Source organism: Puma concolor, chromosome D4 (genome assembly GCF_028749965.1).
Source record: "Puma concolor isolate L17-30 chromosome D4, mPumCon1.1.hap2, whole genome shotgun sequence".
NCBI classification, from domain to species: Eukaryota; Metazoa; Chordata; class Mammalia; order Carnivora; family Felidae; genus Puma; species Puma concolor.
Genome location: NC_141679.1, coordinates 88,610,403 through 88,624,542, shown reverse-complemented (window position 1 = coordinate 88,624,542; position 14,140 = coordinate 88,610,403). Strand labels below are relative to the sequence as shown.

General features: G+C 59.2%; 1 pseudogene; it reads right to left on the bottom strand.

Moving 5' to 3' along the window:
* Nucleotides 1-7,364: 7,364 nt before the first annotated feature.
* Nucleotides 7,365-12,408, bottom strand: LOC112849956 (small ribosomal subunit protein uS5 pseudogene; annotated as a pseudogene).
* Nucleotides 12,409-14,140: the final 1,732 nt, after the last annotated feature.

Below are 14,140 nucleotides of genomic sequence, written 5' to 3'. Positions count from 1 at the left end.
TCGCCGTTTACGCCGCTTATACATTATATCTATCGTGCATCTCGCGAGAACACGAGGGCAGGGATTTTCGTCTGTCCCCAACGCCTCCAACGGGCCTGGCGCACAGTAGGCGCTTAGTAACCGCTGATTTCCTCCCCACTCGCTCGCTGAGAGCCACCATTGATGTGCACCGCCCCACTGCCTCTGATCAACAGCTCTGCGTGCCCCGGACTCTGTCGGGCCCCTTTGGGAAGACGGGGAAACTGAGGCTCAGAGAGGCAGCGCCCAGAGGGAGGACCGAGCCCAAGGTCACGGCTGTAAGCGCTGGAGACCGGGTGCGAAGCCCAGCGTCCGGGCCCCGGCGCCGGCGCGCTCAGCCCTTCCACCCAGCTGCCAGGGGTGGCTTCGCCCTCCCGCTCTGGAAACGGCGAAGGGGGCGGGGCCGGCCCTGCGTCCAGGCCGTCGGCCACGCCCCTAGGCGTAGAGCGGAGAAACTGAGGCACCCCCCCACGCCCTCCCCTCCGGCTTCCTCGGATTCCCCGGGAGCCTCCTTCCCTCCTGCGTCCCCCCCACACCCCGCCACTCCACGCCCTGGGCCCTCCCCTCGTGCCCCCCGCCCCGCCCCTCCCCTCCCAGCCCCCGGCCCGAGGCGGGGCTTAGCCCGCGCCCACCGGGAGCCGGGGAGGGAGAGAAAAATGAGTTTTCCTGCCGCCCGGTGGCGATGTCAATTGATCGGGCGCGGGCGGGGGCCGCGCGCCGGGCCGGGGGCCTCGCTCGCAGCTGCCGGCGCACAATTATCGGGAAAAAACTGGGGCGGCCGCTGCGGTGAAATTAGTTATCGATCCCTCGGCGGGGCCGCGGGGCCGCGCTCGGCGCTGACGGCGGCACACCCGGGCCGGGCCCGCCGGGCGGGGGTGGGGGTGGGGGTGGGGGGCGGGCAGCCCTCCCGCTCCTCCTCTGCTCCCTCCCCCTCCCCCCTCCCTCCCCGCCGCCCGGCTCGCCTCTCCCATTCATCCCGCCGCAGTATCGACCCACGTCGGCCGGCGCGGGGCAGGCGCCCCCTCCCACTGCCCGCGTCCCCGCTCACTCGGCCACCCCGCCCGCGGGCCCTGCTTCGGGGGAGCCCTCGAGCTGGCCCCGAGGAAGGACCGACGCTGGGGGGGGGAGGGGGAAGGGAGGGCGGGGCAGGGTGGCTCCCGCGGAGGGAGGGCGGCAGGTGCAGAGGGTGGGAGCCACTCCCGCCCCTGGAAGCTGGGCTTCGGGGCCCTGCTGCCTGGGGAGGTGGCGTGACCTCTCTGAGCCCCAGTTTCCTCCTCTATAAACCAGGGTCGTTCCCACGTCTTGCTTACCGAGAGGCTACAATGAGAGGGTTCGTGAGAAGCGCCTGCGTTTGTGGCTGCCCGGGAGCGTGTTGGGGGGTTATTTTGAGTTTATACCACCGATTCTGCCCAGCGCCTCTAGGAGCTGTGTCTTATCCCCTTTTTGTAGATGAGAAAGCGGAACTCAGAGAGGGGAGAACGCCTCATCTAGGCCACACAGTGAGCTAGTGGCCCCAGGAGGCCACACAGTGAGCTAGTGGCCCCAGGACTCTACAAAGCCACAGCTCTCAGAGGGGAGACCCCAGGGGGGTGGGCTCTTCTCAGCAGGGTGCTGACATATCCCAGAGCCTGGGCTAGGGGTGTGGTCAGGGAGGAAGGAGCCGCAGGTCAGGGACCTCCAACCCCCTGTCTTAGGGCAGTTTGGCCCTGCATCCTCTAGGAAGGAGGGAGAGAGGAGAGAGAGAGGGGAAGGGGGGTGAGGAGGGAAGGGTCTCCCAACCCCGAACTGGGCTGGGGGCTGGGGAGGATCTGAGTTTTAATCCTGCCTGTCCACTCACCAGCTGGTGATCTTGGGCAAGTCCTTGTCCCAAGCCCAGACCTCCTACACAGAGGGTGCAGAGGGTGGGAGCCACTCCTGCCTTGGCCACTTAGTCCCATCCTATCCTCATCCAGTCACAGGAGGCTCCTGGCCAGTCCTCAGAAGTCTCCTGCCTCTGAGCCTTTGCCGAGGCTGTTCCCCGATGTTCCACCTAGCAAATCCCTCCGCATCAGGCCCCTGTTTGTGCTTACCAGCCTTCCCTCTGCTGACCTTCCCCTGCCTGCCAGCCTGCCACAGGCTCATTCATCCCTCCACTGAGCACCTACTGTGTGCCAGGAAGCGTGCTGCGCACAGTGGGCGCAGCTGAAAGGAGACAGCGCCTGTCCCTCCTCTCCTGGGGCAAGCCGAGTACCGAGCCCCATGACAGCTGCATATCGATACCTGGAGTCCAAAAGGCACTGGGGTCATCGATCTGGGAAGGACCAGTGTGCTAGTGGGCAGGAGAGGCGGGTGAGGTTGGCAGGGTCAGGCCATGGAGGGCTCGGGACCTGTGAAGGAAGTTTGTCCTGAGTGAATGGGGAGGGCTTGGAGCAGGGGAATGCCGGGGTCAAGTTCAGCCCCACAACCGGAAGCCTGGCGTTCAAAACTCCTGCATGGGAATCTTGGTTCTGTTCTTGGTCTCTCTGAGCCTCAGTTTCCTCATCTGTAAAATAATGGTCGTGATCTCCGCTGCTGAAGGGGCTATGGAGTTTGGAGTGGGTCGGCCCTGAGTTCGAGTCTTTCCTTAAAGCCAAGGGGCCTTGGGCCGGGTCAACAAGAGGCTCAAAGGGGTGGGCCAGCATAGACACTCAAGGGCTCTGTGCTCTTTCCCCCCAGCTTTCCTGGCTTCCAAAATGGGGGCTCCAGAGGTGCTGCTCAAGATCTGGAACAAGGTCTCTCCCCCGATAGGGGAGATGGTGACCCCTCAGCTGGCCACAGGAGCCTGGGCCTGATGCAGAGGAGAGGCAGGACCACAGGGTGGGGCTGACGAACTGTCCCTGCCTCTCACCCATTGGGGCTGCTGGGACCCTGGCTAATGTGAGAAGATGAGGGTGTGGTGGCCCGGGGCAAAGGGGTCCTGAGCTGAGTGTCCCCTTGCTGGCTACAAGGGAAAACAAAGCTCACAGTCCGTGCGTGCGTTCGAGCCCCCTGAGTTCAAGCCCCGCGTTGGGCTCTGTACTGACAGCTCAGAGCCTGGAGCCTGCTTCGGATTCCGTGCCTCCCCCCTGTCTCTCTGCCCCTCCCCTGCTCATGCTCTGTCCCTCTGTCTCTCAAAAATAAACATTAAAAAAAAAAAAAAAAGACCCTCCCTGCCTTCTAGAGAGTGGGATATGTTGTATTTATTTATTTATTTATTTATTTATTTATTTATTTATTATTTATTTAGATAGATGCTGGTTATACAAGTAGATTCACTTTGTAGAGTTCCATATAGCGCATCGCCTAGAATGTGCTTCTGGGGGCTCCCAGGATAATCAAGTCCTCACCCTGTGACCTGCCTGTGGGTCCAGGACCTGCCTACCTGGCCTCAAGGCCATGTGTTTCCTGTGACCCCTCTCCCTCCTCCCCTATGTTTTGCCCCCCCTCCCGGTATCTGACTGCACCTGCTGTCAGCACAATGTGAGGGGGCGTGGGGGGAGTGTGAGTGGGGATGGAGGGGAGGCGGGGTGCAGGGAGGGAGGTGAAGCCCAGGAGGGACCTGGCCCTGAACACCCCCTCCCCAATCGACCACTGGAAGCCTTGGCCACCCAGTCCCATCCTATCCCCACCCAGTCCCATGAGACTCCTGGCCAGTCCTCAGGAATCTCCTGCCTCTGAGCCTTTGCTGAGGCTGTTCCCCGATGTTCCGCTTAGCAAATCCCTGTGCACCAGGCCCTGTGCTGGGCATCAGGGATGTAGCTGTGAACCAGAGGGGCGCTCTGCCCTCTCACCAGCACGTGAAGCTTTCCGCGGAGCGTGCCGATATCTGTGTATGTCTCTAGGAATGTGCGCGAGCGCTTGCGTTCGTAAGCATGCAGGAATTTATGGAGACACATACATCCTCGCAAGTACATCTTTGTATGTGTACAAGTCTATGCACGGTGTACGTGGGCGCGTGTGTATTATTGCTACGTATGAGCGTGAGTCACTCCGTGTCTGCGTGAATAACCATGCACCTGCCCATATGCCCGCATGCGCTTACGTAGATGTGCGCCTTTGCACAGGTTTGTATGTGCATCTTGTATGTGCCTGTGTGTATCTGTTTGCACCTGGTTTTCGGTGCCCATCTGCGCGCGTGGGCGCACCTCTCTGGGAACGCTTGGAAGCACACGGGGCGCGTGGAGTTGCGTGAATGTGTACGGAACGCGTGTGTGCCTGTCCATCTGAGGTGCATTGGCGTTGTGGGTGCACGGTGCGTGCACCCTGGCGCACACGGGGATGCACGTACCCATGTTTGGCACACCCACCTTTGTGGTTTCATTTCCGCCCCCCCTCCGTGCTCGCGTGTGAACGTCGGCTCAGGGGACGCTCCCCAGCGCGCGCGCGCACGTTTCTGAGGCTGCTTATGTTTGTGCCTGTGTCTGTGTTGGCCCCCGCGCACGTTCCAAGCCTACGCGCGGGGGTGTGCAATCCCACCCTCGCTAGGGAGCACAGCACACTGCCATGGGGAGGTGGGTGCTTTGGATATGGCGGCAGAGCCCTGGAGAACAGAGAGAACAGGGCAGCGCTTGGCTGCGGCTTGCCTGCTAGGGGATGCTGAAGAGGGAGGCAGAAGCCGGCCAGGACCGCCCAGCTGCCCCCCTGCGCCCAGCTGGGGTCCAGGAAATGGCCTCCAGGGCCGATGGGGGGGGGGGGGGCAGGAGACAGCAGGTGGCCTTGATGAGCGGGCGGAGGGCTCATCCCTACAGGGTCCCCTGCCAGGGGAGGCTCTCAGGAGCTTCTGATCTTTCGGAGGCCAGCCTCCACCACCCTGCACCTGCACCCCAGCCTCCGCTCAAGCCGTGGGGGGCTCCGGCGGCCAGGCCGTGGGGTCTGGCTCCTCTTGGCTTTCTCGCCATCCTGCGGCCCCGGCTTCAAGGCCCAGGCTGGGGCTGGGCCGGGGGTCCCCTCCTAGGCAACCAGAGCTGCCTACGAAGGCGAGATGCGCAAATCACCTTCCTCAGGTGGCAGAAACGGAGCCCGCGTGCAGGAAACCGGCACGCGCGCGCCCTCGCTCTCCCTCCCTCTCTCTCACTGTGATCCCTCACCTAAGTCCGGGATGCCCCTCCGCCCACCACCGCGTGCCTCCTTGTGCACCGCTCCCCCCACCCCCGCAACTTACCACCCACCCTTGTGGCTCCTGCACCCCCGTCCCTGGGGTCACTACTCACCCCAGGTAGAGCTACTCGTCTCTGGAAGTCCTTGGAGGCCTCCTCTCCCCGCTCAGAGGAACCCTCCGGGGCACCACGAGGACCCACGGGCCCACACGCTGGCCTTGCCTTTCGTCCACGCTGTCATCGCGGGGGTCCACCGGTTGCCCTGCACTGCGGTCCTCTCCACCTGTAGTCACGGCTTGCGGGGCTGTGCCTCTGAAGCTGGAAACGCAGTCACCCCCGCCTCCACCCCACCTGCTGCCCAGAGAGCCCTCTCGCTCCTGAGAAGTAGCTTGCGCTGGCCGGTCCCCCACCCCGTCCCTTCCAGAAAACCCTGTCCTATAGGTCCTGCTCCTGCCCGGGACCCCTCACGTCTATCACTTTCTGTACAGTATTGTGGGCCAGTCCTGCCCTAGGGCCAGCCCAGGGCCCGGAGGAACCCAAGCCACCCTCACCAGGCTTCACCTCTTAGTGACATCATTGCCACGTTAGACCAAGCTCTCCTCAAGACGGCTTCCCCCCCACCCCCCGACGCCACGCCCTTTGGATTTCCTGTGCCCTCTCTGCGTGTCCCATCTCCCCTGCTGGCTCTGCTGGCTTTGCCTTTTGATGAACTGAGGGTGGGCCAGGGCGGATGCCCTCCCTGAAGTGCCCACCGCGTCCACGGTCTCCTGGACTCCCACCTCCAGGTCATTGCCTTCTCAACGCCAGACCCATCATGTCTGCTGTCACCGTGTCCCCACGGCCCCCCACGGGTCCATCCCACCCCACGTGTCTCCCGCTCAGCAGGTGGTACCCCAGCCCTTGGCTCCCGGGCAGGAAGCTGGGACCTCACCCTTGCCTGATTCTCCTTCCTTACCCTCCACATGCAATCAGTCACCAAGTGTCTGCACTTGGGGTTCACTGAGCTTCTTGGACATACATTTTTCTAAGTCTGGAAACACAGCAGCCACCATTTCCTCCAGTGTTTTTTTTTTTCTGTTCTTTTTCCCCCTTCCTCTTGGACTCCAAATACCAATACATCAGGCTGTTTGGAAATGTCCTACAGCTCACTGATGCTGTTTCCACTAGAAACTTTGTGTGTGTGTGCGGCACCTGGGTAGCTCAGTCAGTTGAGTGTCCAGCTTTTGATTTCGACTCCGGTCTTGATCCCAGGGTCGTGGGCTGGAGCCCTGCATTGGGCTCTGCATTGAGTGCGGAGTCTGCTTAAGATTCTCTCTCTCTCTCTTTCTCTCTCTCTCTCTCTCCCTCTCCCTCTGCCCCTCTCCCCGGCTTCCGCTTTCTCTCTCTCTCTTTTTAATTTTTCGAGGTTTATTTATTTTTGAGAGAGCATGAGTGGGGGAGAGGCAGAGAGAAAGGGGGAGGAAAGATCCAAAGCAGGCTGTGCTCTGACGGCAATGAGCTTGATGTGGGCTTGAACTCACGGACCGTGAGATCATGACCTGAGCCGAAGTCAGACGCTCAATCCATGGAGCCACCCAGGTACCCCCTCTCTCTCTTTTTAAAATTGAAAAAAAAATTTTTTTTTTCTGTTTCATTTTGGATAGTTTTTTCCTGCTATGCTTTCAATCTCCCTAATCTTTTTTTTTTTTTTTTAACATGTTTATTTAGTTTTGAGAGAGACAGAGAGAGAAAAAGAAGCAGGGGAGGGGCAGAAAGAGAGGGGGACAGCGGATCTGAACGGGGCTCTGCACTGACAGCAGTCAGCCTGATGCGGGGCTTGAACTCATGAACCTAGAGATCATGACCTGAGCTGAAGTCGGAAGTTCAACCGACTGAACCACCCAGGCGCCTCAACTCACTAATCTTTTCTTCTGTTTTGTCTAATCTGCCATTAATCCCATTCAGTATACCTTTCATCTCAGACATTGTATGTTTCAACTCTTCTAAGTTCAATTGGGATCTTTTTTGATATCTTAATGTCTCTACTTCACATTTTGAAAATATAAAATACAGTTATAAAAACTGTTTTAGAATCCTTCTCTGCTAACTCTAACATCTGTGTCAGTGCTGGGTCAGTTTCAATTGCTTAATTACTCTTTTCTTTACAGATCATTGTTTCGTGCTTCTTTGTATGTCTGGTAATTTTCTCTCTCTCTCTCTTTCTTTCTTTCTTTCTTTCTTTCTTTCTTTCTTTCTTTCTTAATGGGCTTTAACTCACTTTATTTTTCTTGTGTAAAACCATGTGGTGGCCACAGCTGGAGCCTGGGTCTTCTGCACAGAGACTCTGGTGTGGGTCTTCGCAAGCTGGTCAGTGAATTCCTGACAGGGAGACTTGGTGAATACCGTCTCTTTCCAGAGGTCAGGGGCACAGTAGCTGTAGGTCTTGGGAATAGCATCAAAAGTGGCCTTGGTGAAGTGGCCCAGGGTGGCAGTGTAGCCCCTGGTGGAGAGGTAGCAGTCGTCAATGCCTGCCATCATCAGTATCGTCTTGGGCACAGGGGCCGAGATAATGCCCCTGCCCCTGGTGTAGGGGATAAGGCGTCCAGCACAGAGTCACAGTGTCTGGTCCCCTTGCATGGGATAGTGTGGGCCTCGCCGATCTTGTTCCCCCAGTAGCTTCGCCACATGAGATGGTGGAAAGCTTGTCCAGGACGATGGCCTCATGGAAGGCAGTGGCTACCTCCTTAGAGAACTTAACACCCAGACCTATGTGTCCTTTGTACTCTCCAATGGCAACAAATGCCTTGCACCTGGTCCTCTGGCCAGCCTGGGTCTGCTTTCGCACAGGCATAATTTTCAAAACCTCAAACCTCATCACTTCCTGGGATGTCTCTAGGAAAAAGTCAATGATCTCAGATTCCTTGATGGGCAGGGAGAAGAGAGAGATCTCTTTCAGGGACTTGATCTTCACGATGTCGACCAGTTGGCTCAGCTTGTTGATGGAGATCCACTCCTTGTCCTTGGTGTTTCCTCTGTGAGTTCTGTGGTCCTGGCCCAGCCTTGACCATGACCATTGACTCCGGCCCCACATGTTGCTGCCGAAGCCTCTGTGGAAGCCACAGGCCTGGGCTCTCCAGGCCCTTCCGTGGCACCAGCATCCTTCTCCATTTGGTGTTTTGTCAAAGAAGATGTCTGGTAACTTTCTTTCTTTCTTTTTTATTTTTTTAACGTTTATCTATTTTTGAGAGGGAGAGACAGAGCGCGAGCAGAGGAGGGGCAGAGAGAGAGGGAGACACAGAATTGGAAGCAGGCTCCAGGCTCTGAGCTATCAGCACAGAGCCTGACGTGGGGATGGAACTCACGGACCGAGAGATGATGACCTGAGCCGAAGTAGGCTGCTTAACCGACTGAGCCACTCAGGCGCCCAAATGTCTGGTAATTTTCTGTTGGATACCAGACATTGTGAAGGTTGGATATTTTTGTATTCTTATCAATCTTCTTGAGTTTTGTTCTGGAAAGCAGTAAATTGCTTGGGAACCAATTGATCCGTTTGGGTCTTGCTTGATGATTTGTTAGGTGGGTTTTAGCAGTGCTCGGTCTGAGACTAATTCTTCCCCATCTCTGAAGCAACACCCTCCTGAGTGCTCTACCCCCTGCCCCGTGAATGTTGAGTTTACCAGTCTGGCTGTTGGGAACGGGCACTATTCCCATCCCTGTGACGGCACCAGACTATTGTTCTCTCATGGTTCCTTCTTCATTTTTTTTTTATTTTTTTAAATTTTTTTTAACGTTTTATTTATTTTTGAGACAGGGAGAGACAGAGCATGAACAGGGGAGAGTCAGACAGAGAGAGACACAGAATCTGAAACAGGCTCCGGGCTCTGAGCTGTCAGCACAGAGCCCGACACGGGGCTCGAACTCACGGACCGAGAGATCATGACCTGAGCCCAAGTTGGCCGCTTAACCGACTGAGCCACTCAGGCTCCCCTACTTCCTAATAATTCTTAAATCCATTGGCTTCTCTCCTGGCCCCTGTCGTGGCTCCCCAGACCCCATTACCTCCTGCCTGGGATGACCGTGTCCCCTAGGTGGGGCATCCCCGAGGGCGAGACCTTGGCCCCTCATGCTGAGCCCAGCCCAACATATCTGCTGAATGAACGAATACGTGAATGAGTGAATGGATGAATAGAATGGAATCGTGGACAAGGCTCAATAAGGAGGGAGGCCGGGACCGCAGCTCAGGAGACTAGCAGCCATCTCCCAGCCCTGCCCCAACTTGCTGCGTGATTTCACGCCATCACTGGACACAACCCAGTGGTCTCCGAGGTCTCGTCGGGATCGGTCATGACACCGACGTGTGTCCACGGCATCATGGAATGTAGACGTCATGTAGAGGATTGCCACTCTGTAGTCCTGCCGAAAACATCCTCCTTGCTTGACTGGCGGGGAATCCGAGGCCCGGTGGAGGGGGGCGGGGGACAGCTGGGCCCCAGAGGGCTCAGTGCATCAGGGACAGAGCCCAGCTGGAGGCCCGTGTGCCTGTGCTCAGTTCTGCCCCTTCTGGGCTTTGGCACAGAGTGTGGAGGTAAGGGAGTCCCCGGGGAGGGGGTGGCCTCACGAGCAGGGTGGAGGGCCCCAGGGGCAGGGCCACGACTTCTCTGCGCCTGGCACTTCCCCGTGATGCCGATGCCCAACACAGCAGCAGGGAGGAAGGGAAGGGTCACTGAGAATCGGTCACATATCCAGACTGGGGGGTGGGGGGTGGGGGGAGGGCGGGGATGACCTGTGGGGAGGCTCAAGGTCAGCCTGAGGTCAGATCCTGTCCAGCTTAATTATTCATTAACCAGGCAGGTCCAGGCACCGAGTTAATGACCAGCACAAGGCTGGGGAGGGAGCAAATTCCTCCCCGGAGGGTGGGCGTGACCTGCAAGGATAGGGGAACCCAGGGGAACCCGTAATGAGCAGTTGGTGGAAAGGCTCTTCATTCATTCGTTCGTTCGTTCATTCACTCCCTTATCTCCCTGCGCCTGTCAATGAGCAGAACCCTGGAGTGCCGGCTGGTGTGAGGACAGAGCAGTGGAGACAAGGACAGCCCAGAGTGGTCAGCGCAGGGGTCTGGGGGAGCACAGAGGAGACCCCCAACTCAGCCAGGTAGAATGGGCTAAGCTGCTTGGAGAAGGTGAGGCCGCAGAGGACCCCCGCAGACCTCCTGTGGCTGGACCACATCTGGCGGGTCCTGTGCCCTGCGGAGGGCCCCTCAGCCTCTTGGCCCCACCCCATCCCAGCTCAACTTCTGGAACATTCCCTGCTGTCAGGATGGCACCATCTGAGCCCACCTCTGCCTTTGCTTTCCTTGCACCGAGAGACCAGGTTGGGTATTTCCTCCAACGGGCTGGCTGTCCCGCCGCCCCCAGCCCCAGCCCCAGCCCCTGACCCTCGGCAGGGCAGTGCTGGTGGACTGTTGGCTGAGGAGAGGCTGAGAAGGGAGCGAGGGGTCCCCACGTGGGGTCCAGTGGGTGCGCGCCTCTGAGGCCGAGGTCCCGTCCAAAGGCAGCAGGCTCCGTGGATGGAAAGGTTCCAAGGGCCATTTGGTGGTCTTGTCCGTGGTCTTGGCAGAGTCTTGCGTGCTAGGACTGGGTGCAGATGGGAATTGCGGGGGGGGGGGGGGGCGAGGGTGGGGTTCAGCCATGGGAGGGCAAGGAGGGAGGGAGGAGGGGGAGGAGGTGGCTGGAAGGAGGTGGGTTCTCAGGACAGGGAGGAGGGACAGGAGGCCGAGCTGGGGACCTCAGCGGTGGGGCGGTGGGTGGGCCAGGGCGTCTCCTGGGAAAGTGGCCGAAGCCACCACAAGGCTGGGCTTTTCAGAGGACACTCGGGGGGCTTCAACTGTTGGCAGCACTGACCGACCTGGGAGCTCTGTGGGAGGCAGGTCCATGTGGCCCACGGGTGCCCGTCTGTCATCACGGGCGTAGGTCATCGTGTGTGGACTGCAGGTCAACACTCTCAAGCCTCCGGCGTGGCTGGCTCCTCCCCAAAGGCCCTGTCTTCACCCTGGGAGAAGTCTGAAGGAGGGGAGAGGGGCCGGCGGTCACCGATGCCCCTCTGCTCCCCAGTTTTCTTACTTGGGAGTGGGACCAGCCTGGGGCAATCTGCAGACAGGGCCCCCCACAGAGGCCACAGCCTCGTCCCAGCCCCATGGCACTCTGGGAGCTGTAGGAAAGCCCCGGTCAGTGGGGTGCGCAAGAGGAGGTGTGAGCAGGCGGCAGGTCCCGCCCCCCAGGGTGGCAGGTAATGGCATCCCACGACCTCAGTCGCTGCCTCCTCCCCCCAGGGCCCTGATGGGTGGGCCGGACATTAGGGTCCCCATCAGGTGGCAGAAGAGCCCCCCTGGGTCTCCTGCTCTGGCCCCAGGGGAGCCGGGGATGAGCTTGGGGTGATGGCCAGCGGGAGCAGGACGGCCCAGAGGATGGGTGCGGGGTGGGGGGTCAGGATGTAGGCCGGTGCCCCTCCAGCCCCGTCTGGGGCTGCCCCGGCAGCTTGGGGCCGGCCCCCTCCACTCCCAACAAAGACTGGCCGGGAGGAGAGAGCCTGTTTGTTCAGTGCTGGGGCTGGGGCTGGGGTGGGGGCGGGTATGGGGAAGGGGGGGGCAGGAAGCAGAATTTCAAAGCGGCTTCACCCTTTGTTACCCCTTCCCGGCCCCGCCCCCCACACCCCAGGCTGCACATTCCAGAACCGGAGGGGGTCCTGCCCCGGGAGAAATCCGCTTAACCGAAGGCTCTCGGGTTACAGCCTAGCTGCTCCGGGAGGTGCCGGAATGCCCAGCCCGACATTCCGGATGGCGGATGGCGGGTGTCCGGGTCCACCCCGTCCCCACCCTTGGAACCTCTCCAGGCCTCAGGCCCCAGGAGGGAGGGGAAGGAGCTGGAAAGAGGGGCGGGTGGTGGTGGTGGGGTGGGGGCTGCAGGCTCATGTAGATGATGGAGGGATGGGGTCTGGGTTGTGTTTCCAGTACAGTCAGCCCCGGATCTGACCTCAGACGAGGCTCGCAAGATGCCTCCTGATGTGGACGAGGTGGGCTGGGCTGAGGTGGGCTTTTTTCCTTTCCAAATAGGGCCAACCGCGCTCTCTTATTGCCCGTACTTCCTTGAGGTGTACTTTACACGGGTTGAAATGCTCCAGTTTTGCGTGCACGGCTCCACACTGTCTCACATCGGTGTCACTGCAGGACCGCCACCTTGAACGAGATACTGAACGTTCCCAGCCCTCCAGAGGGTTCCCTCGCGCCCCCTCCCCAGGCGGGAACCGGGAGTCTGACCTCCATGACCATAGACACTCTTGCCCGTCTACACAAACGCACTGGGAGTGTGCGCTCCGGTCCCTCAGCGTGGTATCTCCGAGATCCTTCGCTTCGCTCCAGCTTGTCCTTTTCTCATTGCTCAGTTTATTTCATTGTTTGTCCCTTCTGTCCCTGGCTGTCCCAGTTCGCTTCTGGTCCCAGGCTCTGAGGAAGCTGCTCTGAACATCCACGGACCTGTCTTCTTGTGGAGGGACTTGATGGGACGCTTTTCTTTATTCCTCCATTCTGGCCTAGGAGCACACAGAGCCCCAGGGCCTTTGCACTTGCTGTTCCCGCTTCTGAAATTCTTTGTTCTCTGTCCTTGGTGTCACAGCATTCCTTCTCATCCTTCAGGTCACCTTCCCAGAGAGGCCCTGGCCTACCACCTGGTCTACTAATGTCCCCCGGTCCTTCCTTCTTTGGTTTTGTGGCACTTGTTGCCACGGGTGACCATCTTATCCTTGTACTCGCTTTCTGGGTGCCAGGCCCCTCCTGGAAGCTTCCTGCTCTCTGAAGGTGGGCACTTCTGCCTTGTGTATCCCAGGGGCCAGCATGGCTTTGAGTAGTGATCAATCAGACACGTGCAGGTGCCTCTGTAGGGAGGTAGGGACTCCCCTGGGGAGTAGGTTCCCCTGAGGAGGTTCCTTGTAGCCATGACCCTTGACCCAGGAGGCCTGCCAAGGAAGGGGTGGGAACCAAGGAGGGGTGGGAGTTGTGTGGGCCACCTCCATACCTTACTTATCTTTTGGCTAATGGTTTGCCAGCGGTGTGGTGTTGTGCTCGGAGAAAAGGGGAGGAGGGGAGGGTGCGGCAGGAGGCCAGCCTTGCCCCTCACCCCTGCCTCGACCTGAGCTGCTCAGCATTCGACCGTTTTACAATCCCAGGTGCAGGAGGAAAGTCTCTCTGCTAAAATGGGAGGTTTGGAAACCACTGCCGGAGGCAATGGGGAGCCATCGAGGGTGTGTAAGGAGGGGAGTGATACCGAAGGAGCCACCAGTAGAGCCTGGGTTGGTAGAAAGAAGGGCTGGACTTCGCCCCGTTTGCCAACAGCCTACCAGGGGCCGGGCTGGGCAACCGCAACCCCTATTTGCAAGGTTGCTTTATGCCTGGGAACGGAGCGGGGAAAGACCCACAAGTCCTCGGAGCTGGGCAAGTTCAGCCCGTTGGGGTCGACAGCGGGGAGCCGCAGAGCCTGCTCCGAACTTGGGGGGGGGTCCGCATCCCCACAAAAGCCATTAGTGCTAAAAGCAAACGCGTGGACGTCGCGCCTTCCAACAGGATATGGGGGCCCTGCTCCTGAGCTCTGTCCTGTGGGCTAAAGGGATGGAAGGGGAAAGGCAGGTGCTCACGGTCAGTGGCCAGCTGGTTAGAGGCAAGGACAGGCGAGAAGCAGGTGTCCCAAATGCAAGACAGAGCTGGCTCCCCTCGCACTGCCCTTCCCCAAACCTGCCCCTTCCAGCCCGTAAGAACCAGGCTGGTATAGGGTCCACTCTCCACGAGTTCCTCCTTTCTTTCCCTACTGGGAGGCCACCCAGGGGGATGCAAACCAGGATAACCTCTCCCTCTGAAGACCCTTAATGTAATCACATCTTTGATGTCCCTGGTGCCTTGTAAGGTAACATTCACAGATTCCAGGCATTATGACCTGGATGTCTTTAGGGGAGATTATTCAGGCCACCCCCATTGCCCTGGCGATTCCAGATAGTGTCCTGAGAAA